Source organism: Chiloscyllium plagiosum, chromosome 1, assembly GCF_004010195.1.
Source record: "Chiloscyllium plagiosum isolate BGI_BamShark_2017 chromosome 1, ASM401019v2, whole genome shotgun sequence".
Taxonomy (NCBI): domain Eukaryota; kingdom Metazoa; phylum Chordata; class Chondrichthyes; order Orectolobiformes; family Hemiscylliidae; genus Chiloscyllium; species Chiloscyllium plagiosum.
In genome coordinates this window covers 49,474,100-49,496,394 of record NC_057710.1, presented here as the reverse complement: position 1 = coordinate 49,496,394, position 22,295 = coordinate 49,474,100, and the positions used below count along the sequence as shown (strand labels likewise).

The 22,295-nt window shown below is 38.1% G+C and overlaps 1 long non-coding RNA gene across 1 annotated transcript in view; it reads left to right on the top strand.

Annotated features, from left to right (window-relative positions):
• Positions 1 to 22,295, top strand: part of LOC122546637 — a 57,176-nt gene that overhangs the window by 25,771 nt on the left and 9,110 nt on the right. The window contains exon 2 of the long non-coding RNA XR_006310785.1: positions 3,639 to 3,706. This is a non-coding gene — a long non-coding RNA (uncharacterized LOC122546637). The remainder of the gene's footprint in view (positions 1 to 3,638; positions 3,707 to 22,295) is intronic.

Genomic DNA, 22,295 nt, shown 5'->3' with positions numbered 1-22,295 from the left:
TTCACATTTAGCCATCTGCCAAGTGCTTACTCACTCATTCAATATGTTTAAAGCATCTTGAAGCATCCTTGCATCTAATTCACAAATCACAATCCCGCCCAGGTTTGAGTCGTCAGCAGACTTGGAAAATTTAGTTCCCTCATCCAAGCCATTTGTATATTGTGAATAGCTGGGACCAAAGCACTTTGTAGTAATCTGCTAATCACTGCCTGCCTCTCAGAAAAAGATCCTTTTGGTTTTATCCAATCCCATTAGCGCTTTTCAAATCTTCTGTTATCACGTCTTTATAATAGAATCTAGAATTTTTCCCATGTTAGGTTAACATGTCTGTAATACTATGTTTATTTTTACCTCCTTCCCTTTTTAAATAGTGTGGTTACATTTTCCATCCTTCAAACTGTAGGGACTGCTCTAACTTTCATAGAATTTTGGAAGATGACCACCAATGCATCCAACATTTTCAGGGTCACTTCATTCATTACTCTGGGATGGAGATTATCAGGTTTTGGTGATTTGTTAGTCTTTAATCCCATTAAATTACCCAGTCCTTTTTTTTTTACTGTAACTGTTTTCCTTTAATTCAGCCTTTTGTTTCTCTTCTTTCTTTGTTCCTCATCATAATTTTCATTTCTTCTGACTGTAAGGACTTCCATTTAGTTTAGCTAAACACATTTTCTTCAAGTTTTATAGAAGTTTTTAATGGTACATGTTCATAATCTTTGTGGAGATGGAGTCCCATCTTCACTTTAAGGATACCCTCCAGCATGCTCTCTCGTCCGAAATGTAATAGTTTTGATAGAGATCTAGCAACCCAAAGCTAAAATTCCATAAGGCTTCATGGGCTGTTAGCAAAAGCAACATTGCATTCAACCACAATCTGTAACTTCATGGCATTGCAATCTCCCACTTTACCATTGCCATCAATATGGCGACTGCAGGAGGGTGTTATGAGAGTAGCATCTGGCATCCTAAAAAATGTCAACTGAAACTATGACACAGTGCTGCTTGCATACCAAAAGGCAGAACCAGCAAGAGATAGACAGGGTTAACTCATCCTATAACAAATAAATCAGATCTCGGTTCTGTAAAGTCCTGCCACTCCTAGTCATGAATTAAATAACTAATAGGACAAGACTACAAATATTCCCATTCTCAACATTAAGGAAGTCCAGCACTTCGGTGAGAAGAAAAGGCTAAAGAATTTCCATTCATCTATCTGAGAGGTCCCCAGCAAATTTCAGATAATTTCATTCATTTAACATGATATCAAGGAATGTCTGAAGTTTGAAAAAAGACTGTTGCTAATAAATATTGGTGGTGTTTTACAGATTCCAAATGGCACTGAGGGAGAGATATGCATGGATAGAATCCCTACAGTGTGGGAACAGATCATTATGCCCAACAGGTCCACACCAACCCTCTGAAGAGCAACCCACCCAGACCCATTACCATAGCCTATTACTCTACAGTTTCTCTGACTAATGCACCTAACCTACACATCCCTGAATAGTATGGGCAATTTAGCATGGCCAATTTGCCTAACCTGGACATCTTTGGACTGTGGGAGGAAATCCAAGTAGACACAGGGAGAATGTACAATTGCCACCCAAGGCTGGAATCAAACCTGGCTGCCTGGCACTGTGAGGAAGCAATGCTAACCACTGAGCCATTATGCAGTCCTAACCTTGCAAGATGATCCTTGCAAGAATAGGGTCCCAGAAAGAACCATGCAGAGAGTATAAAATCTCTTCCCTTACCTTTTTTTAAAATTTGGAACTTTGTCTCTAAAATCCTTAGTTTACTTCTTACCACACCATCCATTGTCCACATTGTTTCTGTGCAGTGTGAGTGTTACTCTGAAGAGGACAGAAACCATCCACGGTTTAGAGACTAAACTATTTTCTGCCATATTGAAAAGAAAATGCTCTTTTGACAGCTGCTTTCTACTTTGAACCATCTGAATTCAGAACTTTGTGTGTAACACATTTTAATTATACTCCCTTAAATAGAAATTCTCCTCTTCCAATGTAAGCAAGTTAGTGAGAGTCCACTGTGCACAACTGAGTAAGTGCTGTGTTTTCCAATCACTTAGCTTTCCTCTCCATGTGGAAATGTGGTTAACCTTCATTTTTTATATTCCTGCACAGCAATGAAGTTAAGATGGAGAACACAATGATAATAAGAATGATTGGCAAATTGTGCATCTGAATATGCTGCCTATTTATAAATAACTTATTCATCAGTACCTGTCCCTTGCATTATTTTTCTACAGTTTTCACACTCCAGATATGGATATTTTATCTGTTTGGAGCAGCCCCTGGGATCAAATACTTTTGCTTGTAATCTGCTATTTTCCAAGCCACTGTTTATTTTACTGGAACCATGAAAGGATGTACAGTACTGCCTGCTTCATTGCTGATGTCCTATTTTGTACTCGGGTAGAAAGGTTACTCATGTATCCCAAGCAAACATTTAGATTCTACACTTGGTTTGCTTCTCTGTTTAGTAATCTTTTCCCCTGAGTCTTCCTTAAAGAGCAGGGAATTCTCTTCCCTTGTGTGAGAGCACAGTTAGTGACTGTGAGCAATAGCTAATCTCCTGTCCTCTGCCTGTGGTCTGAGGATTTGTAGCTAATTGATGAAAGCAAGTCAGAGGCAGCTGAAAAACTCTGGAGAATGCTGATATCTGTTTGTAGAATTATCAGAAATGTTGTGTCTAATATTTTGCTGAAATGTTATTTGCTTTTATTTCTAATTATGCATGTATTTGTTTGTGTGCATGTTTTTGAACCATTTAGTTTCTACAAGCAGTTGAGTTATTTCAGTAAAGAGTTTTGGGCCCCAATTTACAAATAAATGAGAAATATCTTTGTGTAATGTTCCTGATGGGAGTAAATTAACAGTAAATATCAAAGCACATTAGATGCACCTGTATTGAACTATTTTGGAGCCTCTGAAATTGGCAGAAATGCATTCACATTGCACCTCTATGGTCAGATAATTATTATCCCATTATTAATCCTGAATTAAAAATCACACAACACCAGGTTATAGTCCAACAGGTTTAATTAAACCTGTTGGACTTCCAATTAAACCTGTTGGACTATAACCTGGTGTTGTGTGATTTTTAACTTTGTACACCCCAGTCCAACACCGGCATCTCCTGATCATTAATCCTGAATAATTAAGTGGAGTTTGACCATTTTCTAAGCCAATATCTGTTCCAAACCCATTTATAGTGGCTGCCTAATTCATGTTGTTGTTACAATAGTTGGATTGGTTGATGAATTTTAGTCATTGTGTTTGAAAGAGAACTTTTAAATTAAAGCAATGAAATGTTTCAACAAAGAAGCAGCAAGTATGGCAAATATCTTAAATTAATGTATCAAGGTCTTATGTAGGCCAATTTAGTGTTCATGCAACAAAAATCTTCCTTCCACCCTTCATTTAATCCCACCAAACACCTCTCCATCCCTTTTTCTCTAATGTGTTTATTTAGCTTCCTCTTAAATGAATCTATGCTTGTCAACTCAGTTGGTTCGTTTCACATTTTAACAACTCTCTAGGTAAAGAATTTTCTTCTAAGTTCCCTATTTGAACCTTTGATGACTATCTTTTCCTTTTGGCTCCTGGTTCTAGTTTCTGAAGTGGAAGCATCTGAATACCGACTGTATCAAATAGTTTCAACATCTTAAAGACTCATTCAGGTCAGTCTATCAGAATTCTGTTATATAAACAAATGAGCCTTGACTGCTCAATCTTTCCGAATGGTCACTGACTTTCAATTCTGGCATTATCTTTATTAATCTGCACTTCCCCAGTGTATCTATAACCTATTCATAATATGGAGACTGGAACTGTTTGTTGTAGTACAAGTATGATCTTCAGCTCGATCTAATCAAGGCTACATGTAAATGTAGCAAAGCTTTTCTATTTTTCAATTCTATATGGTTGCAAAATATGAAAATACAAATCAAGCTAAGAATTTAACCAATGTTCACAGCTATCATTTATAAATTGGCTTCTGCCTGGTATAGTGAATGCAAATTTAAAGAAGCGTTCATAAATTGAATTAATATATTTTCCAAATTTAGTTCTGACAGGGCTATTGTTTTTGCACCAAGTCAGACTCAGGTGAAAACTGCCAGAGTGGTTCTTGAGAACTGGCCTGCATATGAACTGAAATAAATGAGCTTATAGGTTTGATATTTTGTTCATATGTTCTTACATCCTCATGAGAAGACAATGAATTGAGTTATGTTCACAGAAAGTGTTTATAAAAATGTGGAGGTGAGCACAGATATTGTAAGCATGCATACATCTCCCAACAATAATGAATTTTACAGGATTAAGCAAAAGAGTTACTTTAAATGCAACAAATGGGCAAACATCAAAGGAAGAGGTAGAACACTACATAGTATGTTTGCTTTGATTATATTGAGGGGAAGGAGTGAAAGGATTCTGCTATGTATATGTAGTGAACTCAACTGTTTCAATAAACTTTGATGAAAAAATTCAAAACACATTTGCAGAAAGAAATATGACAATATTTTATGACTCTACAACACAGCAATGACTGTGCGATTCCACTGTGTGGTGCTGTCAATGCTTTCAGCAGTAGGTTCCAATATGCCCATTTTCACGTTATCAGTGAAACCTTGTCAATACTTTTCTGCAACGCGAGGATTGATGCAAAAACAGTATGTCCTTGGGGCATTGCTTCTCAAAGCATGGTTACTGCACTGAACGCCAGAACATGGTCGATGTCTAGAAAATGAATTAGCACAATAAGCTGCAAAATCACTTCATAGCAAACAGCAAGCTTCCAGTGGAACACAGGAAAAAACGTCTCCTGCCATCAAATTAAATGATGGTTGATCTGCATCTGAATTCCATTTGCCTACTTTTGATCCATTATCCCTAATCACTGGCAGAGTGGAGGTAGAAGAACCAGAATGGAACAGGCTTGGTGGCTCCATACCTGCACAACCTATTGGAACAAATGGCCCAGTTGATGTCCAGGTTTCCATTGCTCTTTGGATGGGGAAGGTCCACACATTGTCAAAACACACTGTAGGCAGCCAAGGAATAAACTAATGCCCAATATCCTACAGTTACTTGTTCTTTGTTTTCTTCCCTTCTTAAATAAAAATGCTATATTGGCAGGTTTCCAATCTTCTGAATTTTTTCCAAAAACTAAGGTTTCCTGAAGCTTGCTAATTATGTCTGTGGTTACTTCCTTAAATATCCTGGGATGCATTCCCCTAGGTCTAGGTAACTAGTCAAACTTTAGTCCCATTAGCTTCCCTAGCACTTTTCGTCCAGTGATAATTTAAAGAAACTCTCACTGTTCATCTTGATATTATATGAAATGTTACCCAGAAAAGTGGCCTTTCCAATTATTAGGTCATCATCTAACCATTGAAGATAGCATTTTTTGTTAATTTCATTTTATTTCAACCAACTCAATAAATTTTAATTACCTACATCTGATTTTCCTTAAGCCTACCCCATTTCAAGACACTGCACTCCCCTCACCTATCTTACCAGACCCCACCCTGTTACATCCAATTGTCCCCACGACCGAAAACATTTCCTCAAATAGGCAATGTAACAAGAGTCTAGCTGTCCGCAGCCTCAATGACAACTTTGACAGGTGCTAAAGCCCACCTAGATTATGTACGACCCATCCCTTTGATTGACCATGGCCCATCCCCCAGACTGGTTTTGCAGGAAGTCCCAACTCAATTAACGTCCCAGATTGATTTCAGTTGGCTTCCACAATTGACCATTGCCCAATCCAAGGACTGAAACATTGCTGATCCCTAGAATTGTGTTGGACCAACCACCTTAGGGACTGTGACCAATCCTCTTGTCTGACAGGAGTCCATCCTTGTCCCATTAATCATGGCTCCCCTTTCCCAATGACACATTGCCATGAGATCTATAGGAAAATCAACTACTTTAAGAAACAGTAGAGAGTAATTAGAGCTGCAGGTTGCAAATCTGTCCTATAATTGTCCCGTCCTAATTGGTACCCTCTAGCATGGCAACCTCTATGGTCTGATATCTGCTATATATTCAGTTTTCCAAAATCTCAGAATGCTTTTGGTTTTCTAAAAAAAAACGCATTTCACAAGACAACAAGGACCATTTACAGGCATTTAATTGCTGCAAAAGCAGTTTAAAAGCAAGCAGATTTTTAAAAAAATTACAAGAGATCTGGGGTCGCTGTGAAGGTCAGCATTTATTGCTCATCCCTAATTGATCTTGACTCGAATGAATCTATAGAACATTTCAGAGGGCTGTTCAGAGCCCACCACACTTCAATGTTTCTGGAGTCACATGTCAGCCAGAATGGGTAAGGATGATAAGTCTTCTTCCTAAAAGGCAGTAGATGGGTTTTTACGCTAATCAATAATAGTTACATGGTTAGCATTAGGCTGGCTTCCAAAACTGGACTCTGTTTTATTGAATTCATCAGCCAGAGCATGGTTTGAACTATGATCCTAATCCAACTTTAACCTTTTTATTCTGGAGTTATTACAGTATGTCGACAGCAGTTGGTTCGGTGAATAAAGATTTGAGAGAGGAAGATATACAGCACCAGATGGATAGGTCCAGAACATTAGCCTGGGGCTCTGGTTCCTGTTCAGTGAAATTACCACAATGCCACTGCCTGTCCATCACTTTTGTCAGTGGCCAACTTTACTGAGGATATTCCTGATGCTGCTCCAGAAACTGACTTCACTGGATTCAGACTGACTCAATACATCAAATTGATCCTTAGTTGCTGGAGTATATCAACTTTATATCCAGTCCTGAAGTGCTTGAGGCAATTAAAGGTTGGTGAGAGAAAGATTTACAGGACAGGATGAATGTTGACAAAGGTGCACTTATTATGAATAGAGTGAGTGATGTTGAGATTGTGCAAATGGTACAACATAGAAAATAAAAATAAATAAGAGAGTGATGATAAAGAGGATGCAGAAAGGATTTCCATTGATAAATGTATACAGCTGTCCATAGTTTTAAGAACTGCACTGAATCAAAGAAGTTTCACGTTTGTACACATGATACAAGAAAAATTCTTCAAAGAAGATTAGACAAATCAAGCTGTAGGATTGGTTCAATAAGACGAACAGAAGCCCTTGACAAATTCTTGTCCAAGTGTGATATTCCTATAGATGAATAGCCTATCAAGTCCCACCATCAGAAATTCTTGTCAAGGAAATGCCTTCAGATCAGTCAGCACCTTCAGTACTGGAGTAGAGAAGGAGTAGAGAAAGAAATAGTTGAAGATCTGCTGTACTGATCCAAACATGTATCCTCCTGTGTCCCAATGAATTCTTAGGCCAGCAAAGACCACATCACAAGGTTGTTGATTAGGGAGGCATTACCTGTACTGCTTGAGTCAAGATTGGTTTGAATTTTTCAATAACTGTGTGAAGATGAAAGATGATGGAAGATAAACTGAAAACTTCTTCCAATCTTAATGTAAAAATTATGAGGTAGCCATAGGGTTAAGCAGAAAACCTGAACAAATGAGAGCAACAACACTGTTAGTAGTGCTGAAGAAAGAGTGCTACATATGACATTGCACTCTAGACCTCACTGAAGAGCAGAAAAGCCAGATAAAGAAATATTGAAGACCTTGAAGATCCATTTTGGATCCTCTACTAACTTTACTCATGAGCAATATATCAAAGCTCAGAAAGAGAGGAAGATTATTGACCATATGTGATTGCACTGACACATCTAGCAGAATTGTCCATATTTCGATAACTAAAAAGCGATCTCGTCCAACACATAGAATTTTCCTACTCAAAAGAAATTCTGCCAGTGTAGTCAGCAGCTATGCAGCTATGTCTAAAAGGCTGGAACTGATTGATTGGGAACAAAACCATGCTACTTCTTTGATGCTTGGATCATTAGGAAGTCCACAGTGATACAAGAGGTCTAGAGAGCTGGAAATGATCTCTTCGTGTCTGGAAACAGATTGCTTTATTTGCACACCACTTCAACAAATAATAGAATACTGCAGGACAATTATATAAAGACATCCTCTTATTAACCAATGTAAGTAAAGCTTGTTATTTAAAAGCAAATTGAGTTTGTATTTAAATGCAGTTATATACATATTTGCTAACCAACTGCTTAAAAAGTACCTCAAGTTAGTCTGCTTAAAAGCAGGTCTCAGCAGGTCTGGCAGCATCTGTAAAGAGACAATAGAGTCCGATATGACTCTTCTTTAGAAACAGTTTCTTTTGCAAATCATCTTCAGTTTCAGTCTTTGGGTCTTGATCCTTCCAGCAATGAACATTTCTGTCAAATCTCGTGTAAAGATGGCCTGGGCTGTGTTCATAACTTTCTATAGTTTTTTTTTACATTCCTGAGCTGTACCAAGCCGTGATGCACCGAGATAGAATGTTTTCTATGGAGCATCTGCAAAAGTTGGTGAGGGCTCCAATAGACATGCTGAATTTCCTTTTCCTCCTAAGGAAGAAGAGGCATAGTTATGCCTCTTGACCATTGCATCTACGTGGGTAGTCCAGGACAGATTGTTGGTTATAGTCACTCCCAGGAACATGACGCTTTCGATCCTCTCCACTTCAGCCCCTATGTAGGTAGGGGCATGTCGTCCTCCTTTCTTCCTGAAGGTGATGATGTGCTCTTTAGTTTTGCTGACATTGAGGGAAAGATTGTTCTCTTTGCACCACAACACCAAGCATTCTGCATCCTTCCTGTATTCTGTCTTATCATTATGCGAGTTTTTGTGTTTTGGTCCAACAAACAAGGATAGGGGTTATACAACTAATGGTATGCCTTTGTTTTGTAGAACAGAGAGACCTAGCGGTTCAGGTACATCATTCTTTGACATTTGTGTCACATTTGGACAGGATGGTTAAAATGGTGTTTGCCTTCATTGTTCAATCCTTTGCGTATATGAGTTGGGAAGTCATGTTGAGGTTGTACAGGACATTGGTAAGGCCTCTTCTGGAATACTGTGTCCAGTTCTGGTCACCCAGTTGTAGGAAGGATATCATTAAGCTGGAGAGGGTTGAGAAGAGATTTACCAGGATGTTGCCAGGTACGGAAGGTATGAGTTATAAAGAAAGGTTGAATAGGCTGGGACTACTATCACTGGAGCGTAGGAGTTCTGAGAGGCAACTTTATAGAGGTTTACAAAATGATGAGGGGTACAGATGGAGTCAATGGTAGTTGTCTTTTCCCTTGGATGGGAGATGTCAAGTGTAGGGGGTATACTTTAACCGTGAGGGAAGAGAGATTATAAAAGACATGAGGAGCAAATTCTTTACACAGAGGGTGGTTCTCGTTGGAATGAACTTTCTGAGGAAGTGGTGGATATAATTACAATGTTTAAAAAACATTTGGATAAGTTCATGAATAAGAAAGATTTGAAGGATTATCTGCCAGGAGCAGGCAGGTGGGACTAGTTTAGTTTGGGATTATGTTTCGGCATTGCCTGGTTGAACTGAAAGGTCTGTTTCCATGCTGTATGACTCTATGAATCTATGATATCTGGCCTACAATGATGGTGTCATCTATGGACTTGTAGATGACATACAGATGTAATTTGACTACACAGACATGAATTTACAGGGAGTTCAATGTGGGGTGAGAACGCATCCATGCTGGGTGCTAGTGTTGAGAATTATCGTGGATGAGGTGCTGTTGTTCAATTGCAGTCTGTGGATTAGGAAGCTGAAGGCAATTAAAGAGGTCTGAGCTGAGACCTAGGTCTCAGAATTTGGAGGTTAGTCTGGTGGAAATTATAGTGTTGAAGGCACTATAATTGATATGTAGAAGCCTGACATAGGTATCCTTATTATCCAAATGTTCCAGGGACGAGTCCAGGACTAGGGAGATGGTGTTTGCTGTGAACCTGTTGCGCGAGTGGGCAAATTGCAAGGAATCACGGCAGGCTGGGAGGCTAGAGTTGATATGAGTCATGACTGACCACTCAAAGCACTTCACAATTATGGAGGTCAGAGTCTCTGGGCAGTAGTTGTTGCGGCATACTGCATGTGCTTTCTTTGGTAGAGGGTTGATAGTGATCTTCTTGAAGCAGGTGGGGATTTCAGATTCTAGCAAGGGGAGGTTAAAAATGTCAGTGAACACTCCTGCCAGCAGGCCAACACAGGATCAGAGTGCATGTCTGGGGACTCCATCTGGGCCCGTCGCTTACCTCAGGTTCACTCTCAAGAAGGTCTATCTGCAGTAGTGACTGAGGGAACAGAGCTGTCAGCGCCGGTGACATTGTTTCACTGGCATTCTACTTCATTGAATGCATCAGGGATGAATGTGATTTTGTCTGCTATTCTGTTCTGCTTCATTTTGTAACCCGTTACATCGTTGAGACCTTGCCACAGACGATGAGTGTTCATGTGGTTAGTTGGGGTCTCTAACTTAGTCCAGTATTGTCTCTTGGCATCTCTATTGGCCTTGCAGAGATCATATATGGATACTTTAACTCACATAAGATGATGACCTATATCAAAAATGTATTTCATTATGTGATTTGCATAAAGCTAACTTAATTTCACCTTTCTTCACCCCTTACACAAACTTACACATTCTGAGCATTTCTTCAACCTATAACTTATTTCATAATTTTATACCCAGAACAATGCATCTGCAATTACATTTGTCTCTTCCAGCAATGTGAATGATCTTTATATTAAATGGTTGAAATAAAAAAAAGCTACATCTGATTCATCTCTTACTTTGAGTTTTAAACTTTTCAATGGATGCCAGTGAATTACAGTCAGTGTAAATTAATGATTCCCTGTTCCCATGTCAGATATAGAATTCAAAGTGCTGAAGAGCCAATAATAATCCAAAAGTTTCTTTTGTTATGATAGAGCACTTTTTCAGATACTGGCTTAGTTTCTTCGAGAAGTACCCCACTGGCTTTTCTATTCCATCATCCTGTAAAAAGACTGCTCTTAACACATCACCAGCATCAATCACCATTTTGAAATGTCAGGAAAAATCAGAGATGGCCAACATAAAAGTTCATTTGTTAGAACTGCCCTCAGTTTCTCAAACCCGGCCTGGCTTTCTGCTAGGAGGTCATGTTGCGGCTGTAGAAGACACTGGTTAGGCCACTTTTGGAATATTGTGTGCAATTCTGATCTCCTTCCTATCTGAAGGATGTTGTGAAAATTGAAAGGGTTCAGAAAAGATTTACAAGGATGTTGCCAGAGTTGGATGGTTGAGCTATAGGGAGAGGTTGAATAGGCTAGGGCTGTTTTCCCTGCAGCTTTGGAGGCTGAGGGGTGACCTTATAGATGTTTATAAAATCATGAGGGGCATAGATAGGATAAGTAGACAATGTCTCTTTCCTGGGATGGGCGAGTCCAGAACTAGAGGGCATAGGTTTAGGGTGAGAGGGGCAAGGTGTAAGACCATAAGATCATAAGACATAGGAGTGGAAGCAAGGACATTCGGCTCATTGAGTCCACTCTGCCATTTAATCATGGCTGATGGGTGTCTCAATTCCACTTACCTACACTCTCCCAGTATCCCTTAATTCCTTGCGAGATCAAGAATTTATCAATCTCTGCCTTGAAGATACGCAACTCCTGGCCTCCACTGTGCTCTGTGGCAATGAATTTCACAGGCCCACCATTCTCTGGCTGAAGAAATGTCTCCTCTTTTCCATTCTAAATTGACCCCCACTAATTTTAACGCTGTGCCCACGAGTCCAAGACTCCCCACCTAATGGAAACAAATTCCCAGCATCCACCCTTTCCAAACCATGCATTATCTTGTAAGTTTCTATTAGATCATCCCTCAACCTTCTAAGCTCTAATGAATACAATCCCAGAATCCTCAGCCGTTTATTTTATGTTAGGCCTACCATTCCAGGGATTATCCGTGTGAATCTCCGCTGGACACACTCCAGTGCCAGTATGTCCTTCCTGAGGTGTGGGACCCAAAATTGGACACAGTATTCTAAATGGGGCCTAACTAGAGCTTCGCAAAGTCTCAGAAGCACGTTGCTGCTTTTATATTCCAACCCTCTTGAGATAAATGACAACATTACATTTGCTTTCTTAATCATGGACTCAACCTGCACATTACTCTTTAGAGAAACTTGGACTAGCATTCCCAGATTCTTTTGTACTTTGTCTTTATGAAATTTCTCACTATTTAAAAAAATAATCCATACCTGTATTCTTTTTTCTAAAGTGCAAGACCTCACACTTGCTCATGTTGAATTTCATCAGCCATTTCCTGGACCACTCTCCTAAACTCTCTAAATCTTTCTGCAGCCTCCCCACCTCCTCAGTACTATCTATCTGTTCATCTAACTTCGTATCATCAACAAACTTCTTCAGAATGCCCCCAGTCCCTTCATCCAGATCATTAATATATAAAGTGAACAGCTGCCCCAACAGTGAACCCTGCGGGACCCCACTTATCACCAGCTGCCATTCCAAAAAAGAACATTTTATCCAACTCTCTGCCTTCTGTCAGAAGCCAATTCCCAATCCTTGCCAGTAACTCACTTCAAACACCATGGGCACTTACCTGATTCAGCAACCTCCCATGAGGCACCTTATCAAAGGCTTTTTGTAAGTCTAGATAGATAACATCTACTGGGTTTCCCTAGTCTAATCTAGTTGTTACCACTTCAAAGAATTTTAACGGGTTTGTCAGGCATGACATGCCCTTACTAAATCCATGCTGACTTGTTCTAATCCAACCCTGCACTTCTAGGTATTTAGAAATCTCATCCTTAATGATGGATTCTAGAATTTTACCTACAACCGAAGTTAGGCTAATTGGTCTATAATTTTCCATCTTTTGTCTTAATCCTTTCTTGAACAAGGGGTTACAACAGTGATTTTCCAATTATCTGGGACTTTCCCTGACTCCAATGATTTTTGAAAAATTGCAACCAAAGCCTCCCCTATTTGTTCAGCCACATCCCTCAGAACTCTAGGATGTAGTCCATTGGGATCAGGTGTTTTATCAATTTTTAGATCTTATAGCTTATCAAATACTTTCTCCTTTGTAATGGCCACCATAATCAACTCTGCCCCTTGACTCTCCTTCCATATTGGGATATTACTCATGTCTTCCACTGTGAAGATTGACACAAAGTAGTTATTATATTCTTCAACTATTTCCTTATCTCCCAGCACTAGCCTCCTTGCATCAATTTGGAGCAGCCCAATCTCTACTATTGCCTCTTGTTTGTTTCCTATGTATTGTATTTTATCAATTCCAACTCTTCCATGTCCACATCCTGCCTTGCTTACATAGTAATCCAGATACATCGCTACTGATATTTTTTTCAATAGGTTTCAAAGATCTCTGTTTTCCTTTCTTTAAATGAGAACACAGTGACTACCTGTTTCAGTATGACTGTGTGAGCTAATAAAATTGGAAGAGTTTCACTTTGAGTACTTCAACTCATTCTTATTTTCTCTGTCACTATTTCACGACTCTTACCACCTGACACACTTGTTCCACTTTATCCACTTCCTTACAGTGATACCTTTTCAACATGTTTTTGTGACAATCACAGATTCTTCTTCCTATGATCTGGAGCATCTATCAGGTCGGCAATTCAACAAACCCTTCTAACTACTATGTATAAACCAATGAATTTTGCTTTCAGAGGTTCATCGCAAAAAAGCAACAATATCAACATTTAATCTCGAACTTGAAACACTCTGCAACATTTGTTTATTTGCTCATGAAAATTTTAAATGTTGTCATGCAACTGTACGTGCTCCTGTTAGTCTTTCTAGAAACATAACCATTTAATCCAACACTGAGGAATGATATTTTTGTTATTTTGAATAATTCAGGTATGACTTTGGAAGGTAGCATTAATATCCCTTAAAATCAGGCCAGATTCTCACAGGGAGATGATCTCACATCAAAGGACAAACAGATCAGTTAATGTGTGATTGGACAGTTAAACAAGTTGTGTGCACTCAAATAAGACTGAATACCAGTTAGAATCTATTGGAATTGAGTACTGAAATAAGGTACTGCTGAGGAAGTATTGAAGGCAAGTTAAAACATTGTAAAAGAAACAAATTCAGAAGTGTACACACACAAGGTTCCAGCCTTGGATGACTCTGAACATATGAACCTAATTTTTTTGTAGCAATACTTTACATGACAGCCATCATGACATGTATAAACATTTGAAAGGTGTCATCAGGACTGCTATTTGAGTACAACAAGGTATGTAAGGAAAGAATAATGAATACTATCCATTGGGCATGGGATGCCAAGAAAACAAATAAAAAATGTTTGTCAAAAGCACATTAGCTGGTGTAGTATTAGTGCTTTTAGAAGCTATGGATTCTAGGATATATTATCAAATATTCTAAATAAAATGCTATGGAAAGGACAATCTGTCAAGTGTCCATAGGGTGTGGATAATCATTCTCTGTGGGGCAATATACATCTGACAGATGGTATCTGAGAAAAGCTTGAGAATTGATCTTGCTGGCATAACACAATTGTTAGGCAGAAAAGAGATTTCCAAAACGTACTGGGTTGGCACAAGTAACGAGATATAGACTCATAGTTGTCCGACTGTGTTACTAAAAATATAGTGCTTGCACCAAGAAATTATTGGCGATTCTTGAAGGGGTACTCCTGGTGGTTTGAGCTCATATTAAAAATAACATGAAAAGTTCAATTATTGTGAGTCGCTTTGTAATTTAACTTTTTTTTGTTCAAAGAAAGAGAAATGCAGGATTGTGTTACATGGAATTTGCTAAAAAAATTATTTTTGATCAGTTGTATTTTAAGTTGAAGATATAGAATATGAAAATAATTCATTATGGTTGCTTTTCATTAGTTTTTAGGGATAGTTAATATTTTCAAATAAAACTTTCTTATAAAGATGAATCTATTAGTCTTGCAAGTAGTTAAGCAGCTGATGAGTTTAATTCAATGACTGTGTAGATTAAAAAGAAGAAGCAAATAGGACAGGCAGGTAGAACCCAGATGGCAATACCAGTGAAATTGATGAACCAATTGTACTGGTCCGATTCATTTTATATATTTCAACTGGAGGTTCTACATTATGAGCATGCTCATTTCCAGTATAACTATTTTTATTCTATCTGGGAAGGATCTCTAAAATGAATAGTTCATAAACTGTATCAACAAAGACATCTATCCTGAGTTCTATCTCACCAGTTGGTTTTTATCTGAAATGAAAAATGCAACTATAGACTCTGGTTGCTATTACTCTACCCCTGATCTCTATTGATAACAGTGGAGGAACCAGAGAGTCAGTGAAATCAAACTCTGTTTCAGAGTGCTACTATAATATGCATTTATTTCTCATTAACTTCCACAGAAGTAGATTATTTCTTTATTTCTTTACAATTACTGGACTTCATAGTATATTGCAGCCATTGATTGTTCACTTTCAATCAGTTGTTAATTTTTTTTCTATTGTCAATTCAGAGAAAACAATAACATTGCTTTTGAAAAGCACCAGCTATGATTTTCCAGCATCACACTCTTTGACATTACTTTTGAAGACTGGAAATACTTCATTCAATGTCAGGTGCCATATAATGATTTGAAAACAAGAGAAAATATATTAACCACCTTACTGCTCATAGTAAAGCTTCTTCACCTTCCCTGAATTATTGTTAGGTGGAGGGATTATCAGCAGATCGCTGTCTGACATCTGGATTCTTGGCATGTAATTGTACTTATTGCGCATGTATACTGAATAAATTGTTCGTGCATGCACTTAAGATTTTTTCACAGAAGATACGAATCTTGATGGGTCTAAATTCTGGTGCCAAATCCAAAATTCAAGCAAAGTTAAAATTTAATCAAGAGATCAATTGCTTAACACCTATGCACATTTGAGTTACAAAAAGGATGATTTCATTTCCCAAATTGTTATTAAATTATATTTTCAGTATGATATTAATAAGTTCTGCCAAATCTTTATTATGCTTGTATTTTCTATGAGATTACAACTATCCATGGAAATGACATCTTGTAGAAAAAGGCAATGAGTAGAGATTTTCAGAGAAAGAAAATAATATGGAGGGTAAGCATAATGCAGGAAATTGTGCAATTTGGAGCATTTGGAATAACTTGACATGGAATGAACTTGACATAACACGACAGCTGGCAGTTCTGCATTGGATGTGCCAAAGTCTTAAAGTTATGATGTTTATATTGCCATCTGTCCTGTGAATTTATACTAAAGTGAAGCACATTTGAGTAACTTGAATCATTCTGCTATAATAAATTAAAATCCTCCTAATTTTGTATGCCATAGTCATAGAGTCAGAGAAATGCACAGCAAAGAAATAGACCAATTAATTGATTCATTTTTAAAAAATGAATTAATACTACCGTAGGAACAATTTTTCAGATGGGAAAATTACAAAATAACAGAGCTTAGTCTTGAAATTTGAGTTGGATAATGTAGGAGTGAAATCAAGTTCAGTACTGGGACCCCTATTGTTTGTAATATGTATAAATTTGGATGAAAATGTTGGTGGTTTGATTTGTAGGTTTGCAGATGACACAGAATTGGTAAAGGTATGAATAGTGCTACAGGTTATCAAAGGATACCAAAGAATGTAGAGAAATTGGAAAATTGAGTGGAGAAATGGCTAAAAGAGTTTAATTTGGACAGGTGGGAGGTGATGCACCTTAGGAGCACAAATACAAGAGGAAAACATGCAGTAAATGGTAGGTTCCTTAGGTGTATCAATACACAGATGGATCTTAGGGTGCAAGCCCATAACTTCATGAAAGTGGATAAGGTTGTAAAGAAGGTGTACTACACCTTGAATTTATTGGTCAGGCCAGTGATATAAAATTGGCAACTAATGTTGTAGCTGTATAAACATAAGTTAGCCCACATTTGAAGTATTGTATGCACTTCTGATCACCACACTATAGGAAGAATGTAGAGGCTTTGGAAAGTGTGCAAAAGAGGTTTCCCATGATATGCCTAGATTGGATTAGCTACAAGGATTGTTTTTTCTGGAGCATTGCAGGTTGAGGGCGACCTGATAGAAGTATATAAAACTATGAGAGGTATGGATGAAGTGGATAATTGAAGACTTTTCCCAGGGTGGAAATGTCAAATACTATGGAGCATTAGTTTAAGTTGAGAGGAGAAAAGTTTAAAGGAATTATTTTGACGCAGACCATGGTAGGTGCCTGGAATGCATTGCCAGGGGAGGTGGTAGAAACAGATACAATAGAAACATTTAAGAGGCATTTAAACAGATGCAAGAACAGGCAGGGGATAGAAGGATGTGGGCCAGATGCAAATAGATTTAGTTTAGAATGGCATCATAGTTAGTACAGAATTGGTGGGCTAAAGCGCCTGTTCCTGTCCTGTATGGTTCTACATTCTTTAGTCACAGCTACTGTTCAACTTTGTGGCTTTTAGTTGGTCGTAAAGTAACATCTGTGATTTTTGGGGAAAAAATCCTCCAGAAAGTTTTGCAGTTTCTCAATCTTCAGTGCAGCCATAATTTTCCTGGCAGTGAATCACATCAATGCAACCATCTTTTAACATATAGTTTCATGCCACTCTATGAGATTGGCCTCATTGGTTAAGAAGACAGGTTAAGGCAAAGACAAAGCCAAGGACCATCTTCAGGCTTAGACTTGAAGATAACACTATTTATTAAACATTAATGCTAAATGTTGAATTAAATGATAATCAAAGACATACAAGCTTCTAATTTATAGTTACACTAGTTAAATACTAATCTAACTTCTTTTTGTGTTTATTCCATTAGCTCTCTGTGTTTCTTCCAAAGTGTTCATTCTTTTTGAGTGATCTTTATAGGTCTTTATAAATGTCCCTGTACTATTATATTTATACACAGTGATGTGCAGCTCCATGACATCATTACAACGTTGCTTCAAGGTCATGAAGTTTTTGCATACCAGAATGCATAAAACTGAGTTTGAAGTTAGTCCTTCTCTGCTATATGCAGCAAAATCATGAACTTATTCTTTACAAACTTAATGATGACTTTGCTTTTGTTAAAAAATTTGTTCATGGGATGTGGAGTTACCAGCTAGGCGAGCATTGACTGTCAATCTTTAATTGTCCACAGAAATGTTTCAAGTCAACCACATTGCTGTGGGTCTGGAGTCACATGTACATCAGACCATGTTACGATGGCAGATGCATTTTTATAACAATTGATAGAGATTACATGGCCAGCATTAGGCTGGCTTTTTTTAGTTCTCAATTTCTTTTCATTGAATTTAAATTTCACCATCTGCCATACTAGAATTAAAACCCATGGCCTGAAAACGATAGCCTGACTCTTTAGATTACTAATCCAGTGACATTACCACAATACTTCTTATCACCCTTTATTCTCAGCGCACAGACAAAATCTCAAACCACACTCCCACATATCAAGTCAAGGGAAAAACATGTACATAAAGAGAGGTTTTCACCATCAGTATCAAAGTGAACTTCATAATTGAATGTAAAAGAAAGGCATTAAGAGGTATAATTTTTGCATGTCAAAATAATATTATGTAATGCTACGTGACCACCTTTCAAGTGGTAGTTAATATTTCTGCACACTGCAAAAATAGAAACTGCCAGAATCCAATCTCATCCCTTCAAAATAAGGTTACTAATTTTATTTGTGGACTTTTCCTAGTTGACTTGGCTAGATCTCAATTCCATGTGAAATGCTGAAGTACTAATTAGTCATTTTCTGGACTATGTTTTGTAGTGGTGATAGAGGTAAGTTCTTCTGTGGCAACAGATGAAATGGCAGTAGAAAAGAAAAGGCCTCTAGCGTTAAAAAATTGCAGTGGCACTAAAAGTGCAAGTAACAACACTATAGTAATGATACAAACTGCCGACATAGAATGTAAACAAAGTACTTTTAATCAGAACATTCCCTATGTCATTGCTTTTTCATTTTAGAATAAGGATTCCATTGTAAAATAAAAGCCAGTTCTACAACAAATTCCCATTACTCGATGAACCTTCAAACAATATAGGTCTGAGAATATGAACAGTAAATCTCTGTGATTTGTCAGTGTCTCACATTCAAAGTTCCTAAGTATTCTTCCGTTCTTATTTCCATAATTTTTTCTAGGTTAATAAACCTTTCTAAATTCTTCAATCCCATGACTGTCTTTTTTTCATACACTTGCCCAATCAAGTGGTGCCTGCTTTTCATCCAATTTTCCAAATATATCCAACCTCTCTGCCTCCTTTTCCTTCTTTGTCTCTTAAATCCTACTTCTTTCCTGAAGCATTTACCCACTTTTTAGCCTGTTTCTTCTCCTCATCAGGCTTCTATGAAAAACATTTGGATATTCCGCTACATGAAATGTGCAATAAAAATCAAAGTTGTTTGTCCTTGCAACTGTAATGTTTGGGACAAGTTTAGCTACAATGTTTGAAATTGTACATGTTAACTTTAATTATCCTAATTTATGTATCTCTCAAGCTAATTGCTATACATGTAGAAATTCATTTGAGGTTTACCAGTCACTAAATCGCTATCAAGAAAGAAAAGACAGAAAAAATCCTCAGGCCAGGTTAGGACTAATCTCATGCCTCTCTTGTTATTGCCTTTATTCTCTGCTTAGGTGCAAGGTCACACAACAAGGACAATCTTACGCTAAGGCATCAAGTATACAGTATTTTAAGAGACTTTTTGCAAGCAACACTTCAGTGTCTCTTTAAAATGAAACAGAAAATTCTGGACATGAAATGCAGGCCATCAGCATATATATCTTTTGTCAGAACTTAAAATTAAATATAAGCAGTCAATTTATGGAAAGAAAGTGAGAGAACAGGGTGGGGAGTGACAGCAGGAGTTCATATAGAGGAAAAAAGAAGTGAAGGCTGAATGATCCATTTACCAATTAATAGTTAATTATTAGATGATATAACTTATTACCTAAATCAAACATTGGAGATACATTAAAATACCAAAAGATTGCAGAAGTAGTTACAGGTTAAAAATTTGCAATAAAGAACACAGCAAGGAAAAGTTCAGCAAATGGGTGATGCTGGTGATTTTGTTAGAAAAAAATATAATTGTCAACTTGGTGGAAAGTGGAATTATATACTTTTAAAGTGTTTGTGTGGAAACAGACCTCTGGCCAGCTCTGAGATCAGTCAAAAATCCTCAAAGTATTCTGACTCCAGTCCCTAAAGAGCTGTTCTGGCAGTCTGCCTTCGCCTTCAGATGGGGCTGACAGCGATGATTGTTTTAGAATGAAAGAATCATGACTGTTTGCTGGGAAAGGGACATTGACCTGCATAATGTAGTGCTGATCATCACTGGCCTAGTGCACATTGTTGGAGCAGATTTCAGAAATAGAAATAACTTGCATTTTTATAGCACCTTTAACAAATACAAATGTCCCAAGGCAGGTCACAAAAGCATAATCAGACATAAATAGACACAAAGCCAAAGAGGGAGGTTTCATTTTTCAGTTTATGCAGGAAAAGGCACTGAATCACGAGGACTTGATCAATAATGCTTTTCACTTTGGAAAATTCAGCAACGTGAATATATTTAGAAGTTTTCTCATACACTTGTGCCTGGTCAATGAAAAAAAATAGTATTAAGTGAGTTAGTCCTTAAAAAGTAACTGGTTTGATGCTGATTTTTGTTTTGTCTGGAGTACAGATTGATATTTTTTCAGATGTCCCTTGTAGTACTTTGGAGGGAGTTAACCTCATTAAAGAGCAATAAGAAAAATCATTACAGTCACTGTGGATTCAGTTATCTTTGTGGAGTAAAAGGTACCTTTACCTTTGCTCACAGGATACTTATTGAGCATATACAAGGAACTAAGTCATAATAACATCCGATCACATGGAAGTGGAGCCTGACTCTGTAGGACTCCAGCAGGACTTTCTCTCTCTTTGTTATATTCAATCAAACCTGGTGGAGTTCATTCACAAGTAGTGTAGACCTGGTCTTACCACAATCTTCATGTCTGTTGGCGATCAGCACAACTTAAAACTATCTCCTTACTGAAGAACACCCCATGAAAGCAGATCTCCAATATTACTGGATACTTGTGTCTGAGTCTAGGTGTAGAGTTAAGCACATAAATGAGACTATAAGATCATTTGATATAGCAGCAGAATTAGGACATTCAGCCCATTGAATCTGTTCTGCCATTTGATTATGGCTGATATGTTTCTCAACCCTTCCTTCTGTATTTCAACAGGGTTAGAATACAAGAGCAGAGATGTACTGCAGAGGCTGTATGGCTCTGATCAGATGTAACCCTTTATCTGCTTTACCAATTAAGAACCTACTTATCTCTGTCTCAAATATACTGAATCACTTAGCCTCACAGCATTTTGTAGCGATATGTTTCACAGATTCACCACCCTCAGGCTGAAGAAATTCCTCCTTATCTCATTTCTAAATGGTCATCCCTTCATTTGAGGCTGTACACTTGTGTCCTCGTCTCTCCCACTAGCTGAAACATCTTCTCCAAATCCATTCTATTTGGGCCTCTCAGAATTCTGTAAATTTCAATAAAGATCTTAGATTACTTACAGTGTGGAAACAGGCCCTTCAGCCCAACAAGTCCACACCGACCCGCTGAAGCGCACCCACCCAGACCCATTCCCCTACATTTACCCCTGCACCTAACACTATAGGCAATTTAGCATGGCCAATTCACCTAACCTGCACATTTTTGGACTGTGGGAGGAAACCAGAGCACCCGGAGGAAACCCACGCAGACACGGGGAGAATGTGCAAACTCCACACAGACAGTCGCCTGAGGCGGGAATTGAACCCGGGTCTCTGGCGCTGTGAGGCAGCAGTGCTAACCACTGTGCCACCATGTCGCCCACATCTCCTTCCATTATCCTTTTAAGCTCCATCCTGTATGACCCAGAGTCCTCAACTGCTCCTCATATGACAAGCCCTTCATCCCCAGGACCATTTTTTAAACCTCTTCTGGGCCTCCTCCGAGGCCATCACATCCTGCCTTAGTTATGGACCCAAACTGCACAGAATATTCCAAATGCCAACTGATCAGAGCCATACAGCCTCTGCAATACATCTCTGCTCTTGTATTCTAACCCCCTTGAAATTAATGCTAACATTATGTTTTGACTTCCTAACTGCCAACTGAACCTTAAGAGAATCCTGAACTAGAATTCCAAGTTCCCTGTGCTTCACATATTGAAGTCTTTTCCCATTTAGAAAATAGTCTACACCTCTATACTTACCAAAATGCATAACCTCTTACTATCTCACACTCTATTCC